The following is a 12860-nucleotide window of genomic DNA, read 5'->3' on the forward strand; positions in this document are numbered from 1 at the left end:
TCTACCTTTAGCTCCTCGTTGGGTTCAACACTCTTACTTATCGAAAACGGTTGCGATCCCCTACACTTGTGGGTTATCACTATGACAGAGCCTACTCATATTCTACCATAGCACTTACTACTACTGTTCCCATATCAACTCTAAGCAATAACATGCGTTGTTATAAAAATCTTGGAAAGGAGAGTAACATATAGCAATCATGATGTTATGCTCATAATATGTATTCTAACAATCATTAGATGCCAATTGTTCTCATATCAACTCTAACAATAACATGTGTGGTCATAAAAAACTAGGAAATGAGAGGAACATATACTCCCTCCGTCCCAAAATAACTGTCTTAAGCTTAGTACAACTTTGTACTAGAGCTAGTACAAATTTGAGACACTTATTTTGGGGTGGGGGGGTAGCAATGATGTGGTTATAGACATACTATCTATTCTAAATTTGTAACAATGAACAGACAGTCGTATTCATAAGGTAAAGATGAGATGAGATAGAAAAATTACAGGACGATATATTCCACCAGTATGGCCAACCAATCTGTGCGTCGACCGCGTAAACGATGCCATCGTGCACTATAGCATCAGATAGAAATGTTGCCTCAACAGGATTGCTGATGAGCCATAACCATGTATGGCGACAGGATTCTAGATAGACTAATTCCATGTTGAACAAGGCAATGAGCTTGTAATCCATGTAGTCTTCTGATGGTGTGGGCACTTCGCAGGTTACAACTTTCAGCAAACAGAGGTCGAGCCAAAAGCTTGACGCATCTCGTGCGTAGTAGGCAGGAGTGTCCGGCGGTCCGCGAGGCTCGATGGCGGCGGTATCCAACGATGGAAGGGTGATCTCCCGCTGGGTGCAGATATCCACGAGACGACACGGACTACCGGATTGGTGGATGAGGATGATCCAGTTGGCCTTCATGCCTGCCCAGTAGTGGTCGCGCATGAAGGACAGGTGGACGGGTAGTGGTAGCATGTCGATGGGCACCACGGCAACCTTCGTAGGATCATCAAGTCGGTGTCTGGGCCACCTGCGAGGATCGGGCATCAGCAAGCAGGGTGTCTTGAAAAGAGTCAGCCGGTTGCAGATGAGTATATGGTACAAAGACACCGAGCATGCGGCCATACGGACGATGCTGAGTAGGTCCATATGATTACAGATCTGCTCCAAGAGAACATCGGGGAGGGAATTCCAATCGCGGCTCTGCGTGACAGTCGGTTCTGCCATTGGGGGTTTCGGTGCCTGCAAGCCAGCATGGAAGTGGATTCGGGCAGGCGAGCGAAGAAGCTTCTCCTTGTGTGGCCGAGCAGTGAGCGGGGGGATATGGTACGCGCGAGCTACCAAGGAAGATGGCACGGACAGGCGAGCAGTGAGCGGGGGTAAATGGTGTGCGACCGACGATGGAGAAGAGAGGAGGAAGAAGAAGAGAGGACGGGGAAGAAAGTGTATTAAATCTCAGTTCTACTAGTACTACTCCCAGGATATACCGTCCTTCGGAGTGCAAATAGTTGCACCGATGACATGTGGGTCTACCACAGGAGGGCCCATATGTCAGTTAATGGAGGACAGAGGTGCGTAGGTGTATTTGAGGAAGCGTGCTCTACTGGCAAACATTATGGCAGTACTGGGTAAGGCTGATTTAGTAAAACCAACACGCTGGTTCAGCTTATTAATTACGTGTCCCATCTGCTGCAGCGTGTATTGTCACTTCACTGCGAGGAGTAGTTGAATATAGTTCTCTCTGACCGAGATGGGGAATAATGGATTGCTAAGACTTCCTTTCTACAGTATCCCTATGACTCTACGCTCACTTCACTCATTTTACTCCATATTTGTGAACAAAGGGAGGCTTTTACTCCGTATTTGGGAACAGATGGAGTATCACCATATGGAGGGAACAGAGGAAGCTTGAAATATGAACATGTCAATGGGAGGGAGTAAGCCCCATGCATGCATGCATTCATTCAGCATGCAACACTCACAGGTACACATGGACACACACAACACTCACGCACCCATGCGGCACACAGCACACGACGTAACACACACGCTCACACTCAAGTGCTCAACCTACTCCCTACGTCCGTGAAAGACTGTACATTTAGAGATTTACACATTGACCAGGGCATAATTAACGCCCAAAAGTAGCAGACTTATGTGTGCATGCGACCATTGAGAGAAGAAGATTAAATGAAGGTCGTTGCATGTTGTAATTAAGGATAGACATGTAGCCTATACCTAGAGCACAAGTTGGTGCATTAGTCAATCAATATTGATTTAGATTAAAGGCTAAATGCATTGGAAGTGTAGATGTACATCATGTACTACACTCTTTGTTTTTTAGCTGATGACACTCTTTGTTGGAAGACCGAGGGAGTACACGTGCATGCACTCACATACACAGCCAGGGTGGTTCGCGCGCAAGGGTTGGACTCCTGTCGCGCCTGCGTAAAGTTTTGTTTAACTGATTTCTTTGCTCTGCCAACTGACAGGTGGGACCCAGAAACCAGGTGACAATTTAATGAGTCAACAAAGTGCCACGTCGACTATGTGGCCGGTCAGTAGGGTGCAATACGGTGCTCTACGACGAGCTAGTGATCGTATAATCACTGCAAAACTATATATAGTGACCGTAAAGAGCGTATTGTTACATATGTTGACCGCCAGTATATTTTTCTCGTTTCAAATTAAGCCATATTAATCAGAAAGGACGCAGTATGGACTACTAGTACTAGTACTGCTTTGATGTGTCCCGTCAACTCGCCGAACGAGGAGAAGCTTGCTTACTATGCCTCTCCCTCGCGCACGCGCGTGGTGGTTCGTAGGACGAGGAGAGGGTTTTGAGTCTTTTGACTATAGCGCCCTCTCCCTCTCCCTCGCCCTCGCCCTCGCGGTGGACGTGCATCCGTTCAATTGGTGTCAGATTGCCAGAAGCATATTGTACTGTAGTATCATCATTGTTGGACATTCCAAAGAGGCGAAGAGCCAAGTGCAAGGTTCACACGAGTATGAGCTGTTGAACCTCCCGAAGAGGCAAAGAGCCAAGCGCAAGGTTTTATAGGAGTTGTCAGCCTAGTAGGAGTGTACTACCACTATAGCGAATGATGCTACTGTATGATGCCGCCACGTCACGTAAATCCAAAGTTGTGCCACCTTTTTTCTCAAAGAGCATGTTGGAGCCCGTGCAACAACCACACAAGTTGCACGTACACGTAACGCATTTTCTAGTAATAAATTCTAAAGGACAAATGCCAGTATGCCACACAAGTTCATCTCCAATTCATGTGATAAATTTGGGCACGACTAGTCCACATATATTCACAGCGCTACTGTTCACAATTATCGTGCTCCACTTACACGTTATAGATGGGCTACATGTCTTCCTCCAGGTTCCAGTCCCAGGTGTTCTTCATGGATGGCACGATCCATAGTGGGGGGAACGGGAATCATTGTCGCAGGTTTCTAGTCCGGTTCCACACGAAGGAGACTCATCCAAGCTGAAGCGGCATAAATTAGGGATAGCGTGTCCCAGCATGTCGTTCATCCGGTGGTGCACACTGAAGACACAACCATGCTTCATGAACGGAAGTCCTTCCATGTCATGCACGGAAGGTGGCATCCGGTTCACAATGGGGTAGCTGTCCCCGATGAAAAGCGAGTACTCTCCAAGAGTGTTCCTCGGCACCCACGTAGCATCACGGGGGTCGAACTCGGCGCCATTCATCTGGTACACGCGGCATCTCAGATCTGGACACATGGTGATGTACATAGTCAAGGTCCATGCATAATAATGTTGTGCTCAAATATGGCGGTCAGTAATACTATGCATCAAATAGTACTACTCCGGTATAGAGGAAGTAAAATAACCGGCTTATTATATATAGCCATGCTTGGCTACATGGATGAGATAGTAAGACATGGAAAAACAAAAATGGTGGCAGCTAGTGGGTTCAAGTCTTCAAGGGCCTAGCTAGCTATACACGTCCTCCAAGGTAAAAAGTATTCCTACTAGTACTACTAGTATACTACTAGTACAACAATGAAAGAGAAGGCAAGAGGGTTAAAAATGGAATACCTGGGTAGATGGTGACTGTCCGATCGTGGTAGATTGTGTGATCATGTTGCACATCAGTGGTACCATGTTGCTAAGATAGTTGATCCCAATATGCCAAAGTCAGCCACAAGGTTCCAGGTTAGACCTAATCGCAGATGCAAATGCACATCCAGGATCGGCGATCTTATTTTGATCGGGGGATGACTAGTCCCTGGAAAATAATGGAGTACCATTAGGGATGCAAATGATGGTTTGTGCATTCCGTTTGCAATCTCCCGTACTATAGGATGGCAACCAGATGAAACAAGTCACCTGGCTTGTCACCGCAAAGATGCGGCCTAGATGGCGCACGGCGTCTTCGAACGTGTAGGGGTACAAATCTATCGCCGCCAACATGCGCCAGCCTCTGCCGTTACTGCCCCTTGCATTGATGGTAATCCTTATGTCGAACACCGCGATGAGATAGTAATCGTCATAGCCGCGTCGCTTTGTCAGCGGGTCTGCAATTGCTATCTTCTTCAATCTCATGTAGGCATCATCATACGTATTCAAGCCCAACCTGTCCGGAAGGCCGATCCCAATGGTGGAGAAGGGGTCTACCGGAACGGCCGCACTGCTGTGGATGTTGTGCAAAATGATGGTGGTATCCGGCCGGAGGTATGCAAGCCAATCTTCGTTAGCACCGACCCAGACCTATATATAAGACGGTGGGCAGCGGAGAAATTACGGAATGGAAATGGAATAACTAAGTACTATATGATCAAACTCCATTACTAACCTGCTCATCGGACAAAATCCGACTACCTCTGAACGTCGGCAACTCTAGCGGAGTCAACGTGCAACCATGGCCAGGGAGCGGTGGACTGTTCGAAGGATTGTCCCATAGAAGAACCTTCTCCTCGAGGATGCATGGAAGACCACCAAGCATGGCCTTTTCCCAAGGCTGTTTAAGCATTGTCTTGAAAAAGTTGGTGTAGGAAGCACCGAGTCTTGCGGCGGTGAGGACGTTGGAGCGGCAAGCGATTTATCCCAGAGGATCGTTGTCCATGGTCTCCCAGCCCCGACGAGGAGGAGAACCGCCTGGCGAATCCATGGGAGTAGCGACGAACTGCCTTCTCTTCGGGGGGAGGGGCACTGGCGAGGAGGAGATAAGAGCGTAGTAACCGCAGGGCCTCGTCCCTTCCAACCGTAGATCGTTCCTTAGCGAAGGGGTGAGGCTACTATTTACTACTAGTACTAGCATTATGGAACGTTATGGGATTGCATTATACTATAAATAATAGCACTAGTAAGAAATTTTTGGCACTAGGTAGTAGTTTTTGGCGTGGATTAAGAAATTTTGGGTATGTTTTTGCTATTTTTTGTACACACCAACTAGTGTCAAAAAACGTCTTACATTATGTGACGGAGGAGTATGTACTCGTACTATAGCAGTACTAGTACTACTTTTTCTCAAGTAGTAGTGTGATGTACTATACTTCTAGTCTAGTCTAGTATAGTGCACCAGTTTTGAACTCTTGAATCTCAGGGCCAAGGAGCTACAGTTGGAAGTGGAGGGTACTACTGTTCTCTAGAACCATCGCTATACTATCAATGCAGGGAAAGTACACCTGCGTAGTGGCCTAGTGGGTACTCTCGGTGCTCTATTCAGCCGCTCCTCTCACGTAGCTAGCCTACTCAGTCGCTCCTCTCACGCACACACTAGTAGGTTGTTTATCAGCGACAGTTACTTCGGGGGCAGAACATTTGAGTTATTTGATACAGCAAGACTAGGCTTTTCGCTTCCATTTGTGGAGGTGTAATGGATCTCGTCGAACTTTGTTAGTAGTTCCTTCTTTATGAATGAGATGAAGCAAAACTTTTGCCTTCGTTTCAAAAAAAACACGTCAAGAGGAATTTCTTTTATAGTAGAGCCGATAATGGAGTGAAGTCCATGTGTGCAACGCCACAAGCTACAGAGTAGTAGTAGAGCACTTTACGTACAGAGCCATATTGCACAGTTCCCAATGCCCCGCCAGGCATTTTCGGCTCCTCAGGCTTAATTGGGAGGCTCTAGTTTAAATATGCTACTAGCTGATGAGGAAGCTGCAAGCGAGGTGCGGCTAGGGCGAGCACGCGAGCCACGGGATGCTGGGAAGGAAAACCTGTTCACGTGGCTAGGCTATCCAGTGCACCCAGATTGTGGTGCCCCACGTCCGTTTGACTTCAAAAATCAAACTACCCGTGTAAAATATTGGATCACAGCGAAGTTACTATTTTAAAAAAAGGCCGTCGTGCGTTCGGCCGGGATCGAACCCACAAAACGAGGTATACACTCCCGCGACCACTAGTAGTACTCGTTGGAGTACAACGCAATCTAGAATCGCCTTTTGTCGCTAGTAGTACGTACATTGTTCCTTACAATAAACCCCTAATAATGCAAGAAACCACTAAAATGCCAAGAAACTACTACCACTTGCATATGTGGCAGACTGGTAGATAAGACTACCTTATCAACCATTGTACATGCTCTTACCAACCAGCCCTACCAAGAAACGACTACTCTACAAAGTGTCGTTATAGGCACGTTTCAACCCATGGCCCTGTTTGGATACATTTGTTGTCAATCTAACCCTGTCATCCAAACACCACTTTGGTTAGAGTTAGTTCAGGGTTAGAATCTAACTATAACCTCTAACAGGGCCCATGTCGCCCATTAAGTCAACGCCTTCTATTCGACCGGGTGTTATGACTTCTGGGACCTACATGTCAGTCTGCACAAAAATCCCCGAGTGACCTCCTACCTCCAGTCCGTCCACCTAGTCATCCTCAGCCATGGGACGCAGCTACCGCCGCCGGCAGAAGGCGAGGTCAAAACCACCGGCGGTGCGGAGCCCATGTTGCGGCAGCTCGGATGCCAGCTCCGTCCGATGCTCGCGGCCGCTAGCTAGCCAAGATAGCTCCGTCTAGCTGCTTGTTTGCAAGGTTTGCTAGCTATATTGGCACGGCAGTGCAGCGGCTTGCTCGCGCGCGCCACGCTAAGGCCAGCCATCTGGCTCGAGCTAAGGCCAGCGCGGCGGCTTGCTCGCTCGTGAGTCACGCTCGGGCCAACCCACCAACCCGTGCGGAGGCCAGCGTGGCGTCCGCCCCATCCGACGGAGCGGCGGCCAACTCTCTCATCACCGGCGCCACCAACGAACACGCAAAAGTACTGTTTGAAGTAATGTTCAGGAAAAATAATGATTTGAGGGGGAATAACAGGATAAAAGGTCAGATGTGGGTCCCTCGTGTCAACGGTCAAACAAAATGTGTTGGTTTAAGTTGCCTCGTCAGCATGGATGTGTGGGCCAACCCTGTCATGTCACATCCCTAGTTCTGGCCTGACCTATGCTAGCTTCATGTGTGCATCATGTTTAAATTTTTGAAACCTAAACTGAGGAATTTTGGAAGCCTCAAAAACTTAAATAAAAGAGGGGCAAAAACCCTAGAAATCTCATTCATTGCTCCAAAATGCTCTTCTTAAATGTTTGATAATTTTTGGTAAGGGTTCTGGCCCCAACCAAAATATTGAACATTTTTAAGGAATTATTTTTGGGACTTTGGATTTAATTCATTAACTATTTGAATTTGAATTATATTCATATAATTAGAATATAATTTCAAATACCCCTGAAATATTTTATAAGCTTTTGGAAAAATCCATCTAGCAATATAAAATATTCAGAGGAGTTTTTGGCATTGTTTGAATTATTTTTAATTCAAAACAGTGGCAAAAGAATTAAATAAAAGAAAAACAGAACCGAATTAAATAAAACAGAGCAGAAAGCCTACCTGGCCTTACCCGTGCAGCCCACCAGAGCCGGCCCAGCTCCTGTGCTGGTCCAGCACTGTGCGGCCCAGCCCACCTCCTCCTCCCTGTCGCCTTCCTCCTCGCGCCAGTAGGCAGAGGAGGGACTCGGCGCACGCGCCCGAGCTCGCCACGCCACCACCCTGCTCGTCTGCTTCGCCTGAGGCCACCACGACGCCTCGCGCCTTCTCCTCGGCGCCGCCTCGACCCCTGGAACCCTCCCGCTCACTCCCTCGTCCCCATCTCTCCTCTGTTCCCTCTCTCTCGCCCGGACCGAACGGAGCCGCCGCCACCGACAAGCTTCCTCGCGGCGACCGCCACCCCCTCTCCTCCCCGACGCGCTCCTGAGCTCCGCAGTGCCTCCCTCGACCTCCCCGTCGGCTCACGCGACCGGAGAAGCCCCGAAGCCCCGTCCCGACGTTTTCCCCCTCCTCGGCCACCGAGGACCGCCGCTGTCGATTCGCCGCCTCCGACGCCTCCCCGAGCTCCCCGAGGCCACCGTCGCAACCCCTGTGAGATCCGCCACCATTTCCCCCTCTTTCCCTCTTCGTTTGATTGCCGTAGCCGTCGCCCCCTTGATGACCGAAACCCGCCGCCGCCTGTGATCGCCGCCGACGTGCCTCCGGCCACCTAGTGGCCCGGCTGTCGTGCTCAGCTTCCTCCCCGCGCTGCCTAGAACACGTAAGTGCCTCGCATGAGCCTCCCCGGCCACCGTAGCGTCGACCCCGAGCTCGCCCGAGCTCCGGCGACCGCCACGGTCGATGCCGGTGACGACTCCGGCCATCTTAGGCCCAGCCGCTGCCACTACTCGACGCGGACGAGTGCCTGCGTCACGTAGACGCCCTCGGCCGGCCATTTGGTCGCCGGAGGAAGGAAACCGCACCCCTCCGCCGTCTCTGGCTCCGCCGGAGACGAGCCGCGGGTCAACTCCGGCGAGTTGACCCAGGTTTGACCTTCCCTGTGTGTCACTGACGTGTGGGCCACCCCCCTGACATTTTAGTTAGTATTAGTTTAACACTAATTAACCTAGGTTAGTTAGCTGATTAGTCGCTGACCAGTGGGCCCCGGCCCCACGAACAGTTTAGTTAGAATTAACTTAAGGCTAATTAACTTGGTTAATTAGTTGTGTCACAGACCAGTGGACCCCACTGGTCAGGTTTGACCCGGACCAGTCCCTGTTGACTTGCTGACGTCACACTGACGTCAGGCTGACGCAATATTCCTTTTCTGGAATTTAGTTTATTTTATAAATAATCAAGAAATTCCAGAAATAGCTAAAACTTCAATAAATCATAGAAAATTAACCGTAACTCCAAATGCAACAATTTATATATGAAAAATTATCAGAAAAATTCAAGGAATCCATCTGTACCATTTTCATGCATGTTAGAACAACTTATAGCTGCTGTTTAGCACAAATCAATTAAAGGGCATTTGAATAATCACATATGGAGTTTGAATTTGAATCTTGTATTCAAACCAACTTCATTTAATCTATTGCTAGTTGCATTAGCTCAAAACACATTCATTTTGCCATGTCATGATCATGCATCATATTGTGCATTGCATTGATTGTGTTCCCTTCTGTGTTGCCGGTATTTGTCCCCTCTTGATAGACGTGATACCGATGATGTGATCGTTGACACTGATGAAGACTCAATGCTATCTTCAGAAGTGCCAGGCAAGCAAAACCCCCTTGTTCATTGCGATAAAATCCCACTCTCTCGCTCCTGCTCTCTATTACTGCATTAGGACAACAACGATTCAACTGTTACTTGCTGCGGTAGCTGAACCCCTTTATCCTTTGCATGACCTGTCATTCCACAGTAAATAGATGAAACCCACTAGCATGAGTAGGATTTGTTTGAGCCCTGTTGTGCCTACTCATTCATGTTTGTTTGTCATGCCTGCTATTGCTTAGAGTTGAGTCAGGTCTGATTCATCGGGGATGTATCAGAGGCGTGTGAACATGTCCTACTGTGTGTGAGCTAAGTGTGTGAACACGATTTGGTAAAGGTAGCGGTGAGAGGCCATGTAGGAGTACATGGTGGGTTGTCTCATTGAAGCCGTCCTCAGGAACTGAGTTCTGTGTTTGTGATCCATGATTCCGCTACTACCATACATTGGGCCCTGAAATATGACCCCGCTCGACTTCTTATTCACCCTTGTCCTCTGTCCAGGAGTTGCAAGTAGTTTCTGGTGTTTGTAGTATGCTGGAGGCCGTGGACAGCGCTGACCGTAGGGGTGGGCTGTGATGCGGTAGGCACGTGGCCGGGTAAACCGGGCGCCCGTTTGGTGTCACGGAACCCTGTTCACATTGTTTGGGGCTGTGAGCGAAACTCCGGCCGGATCTCCTCATGGATGGAACCCGAATAGGCAATAAACCTGGACTAGAGACTTGAGTGTTTAGGTAGGTCGTGGTCTACACCCACGTCGGCTTTCGCTTGAAGTCTGCCGATTACATGTCGTGTGCAGACGCTAAGTGGTGGAAACATGTATGAAGAAGTACACCCCTGTAGGGTTAACATCATCTATTCGAATAGCCGTGTCCGCGGTAAAGGACTTCTGGGTTGCCTATATCAGTTCATAGACAAGTGAAAGTGGATACCCTAAAATACGCAAGATAAGCGTGAGTGCTATGGATGGCGTTCTCGTAGGGAGACGGGAGCGGATCCATAGTGGTGTATTGATATGGTGAATATGTGGACTCGTGTGCGCCACCTCAAAAGAGTCGCTTGCAGTCGTAGTTTAGGATAGCCACCGAGTCAAAGCTGGCTTGCTGCAGTTAAACCCCACCATCCCCTTTGTTGATAATGATGCATATGTAGTTAGTTCTGATGTAAGTCTTGCTGGGTACATTTGTACTCACGTTTGCCTATTTTATGTTTTTGCAGAGAGACTTCGGTCTCACTAGTAGTTCCGCGTGGACTTCGACGTTTAGCTTGTTACCTCAGCTATGATCTTGTGCCCTCGGCAGTATCTGGTAGATAGTCAGGCTTCTCAGCCTTTTTCATTTATAGTTGTCTGTACTCAGACATGATAGCTTCCGCTTGTGCTTTGACTTGTATGCTCTGAATGTTGGGTCATGAGACCTATGTTTGTAATATCTCGCTCCTCGGAGCCTAATGAATAAATACTTGAGTCGTAGAGTCATGTTGTGATGCCATGTTGTGTTTGCACATATCGAGCATATTGTGTGTATGTTATTAAAATGCTTAGTATGTGTGGGATCTGACTATCTAGTTGTTTATCCTTAGTAGCCTCTCTTACCGGGAAATGTCTCCTAGTGTTTCCACCGAGCCATGGTAGCTTGTGTCAGGACCCCGACTCAATGCCACATCGATCTAGCATGTAACACCTCATATCACTTTGCGGCCTCACGCACGGTATTCCCACGGGTGTCGCCTTACCTTAGCCCGGGACCGTTTGCGCCTTTTGGCACACGTATATGACAGTGTCGCTAGCATCCATATGATAAGGAGCCCGGGCTGACATGACTAGTCGTAAACCCAAAGTGGCACAGACTTACAGGGACAGGCATCCATGACCCAGCATCGAACGTGTCGGTCATCAGCGAGTGAATCCAGGCTGTAGCACTGGGCTAACAGGACTCCGGTGAACCGGGCTGTAGCAGGCTAATAGGACTCCGGTATTCATCGCGTGACATTTCCCCGAAGGGACAGACACAGGAACGAAGAAGGACACATGCCGGCCAGCCTAAGTGTTCCGGAGCAGTAGTAAGCTACCATGGCTCGGTGGAAACACTAGGAGACATTTCCCGGTAAGAGAGGCTACTAAAGATAAACAACTAGATGGTCAGATCCCACACATACCAAGCATTTCAATAACATACACACAATATGCTCGATAGGTGCAAATACAACATGGCATCACAACATGACTCTATGACTCAAGTATTTTATTCATTAGGCTCCGAGGAGCGAGATATTACAAACATGGGTCTCATGACCCAACAATCAGAGCATACAAATCAAAGCACAAGCGGAAGCTATCATGTCTGAGTACAGACATCTATAAATGAAAAAGGCTGAGAAGCCTGACTATCTACCAGATCCTGCCGAGGGCACAAGATCGTAGCTGAGGTATCAAGCTAAACGTCGAAGCCCACGTGGAACTACTAGCAAGACCGAAGTCTCTCTGCAAAACATAAAGTAGGCAAACGTGAGTACAAATGTACCCAGCAAGACTTACATCAGAACTATCTACATATGCATCATTATCAACAAAGGGGATGGTGGGGTTTAACTGCAGCAAGCCAGCTTTGACTCGGTGGCTATCCTGAACTACGACTGCGAGTAACTCTTTTGAGGTGGCGCACACGAGTCCACATATTCACCATATCAATACACCACTATGGATCCGCTCTCGTCTCCCTACGAGAACGCCATCCATAGCACTCACGCTTATCTTGCGTATTTTAGAGTATCCACTTTCACTTGTCTATGAACTGAAATAAGCAACCCAGAAGTCCTTTACCGCGAACACGACTATTCGAATAGATGATGTTAACCCTGCAGGGGTGTACTTCTTCACACACGCTCTCACCACTTACCGCCGTTTACACGACATGTACTCGGAAACCTTCAAGCGGAAGCCCAACGTGGGTGTCGGCCACGGCCTACCTAAACACTCAAGTCTCTAGTCCAGGTTTATCGCCTATTCAGGTTCCATCCATGAGGAGATCCGGCCGGAGTTTCGCTCACAGCCCCAAACGATGTGAACAGGGTTCCCGAGACACCAAACGGGTGCCCGGTACACCGTGCCACGTGCCTACCGCATCACAGCCCACCCCTACGGTCAGCGCTGCGCACGGCCTCCAGCATACTACAAACACCAGAAACTACTTGCAACTCCTGGACAGAGGACAAGGGTGATCAAGAAGCCGAGAGGGTCCATTGGTTTCGGGCCCAATGCGTGGTTGTAGCTGAATCATGGATCACAAACACAGAA

This window comes from Triticum dicoccoides, chromosome 4B (genome assembly GCF_002162155.2).
Source record: "Triticum dicoccoides isolate Atlit2015 ecotype Zavitan chromosome 4B, WEW_v2.0, whole genome shotgun sequence".
Taxonomy (NCBI): Eukaryota; Viridiplantae; Streptophyta; class Magnoliopsida; order Poales; family Poaceae; genus Triticum; species Triticum dicoccoides.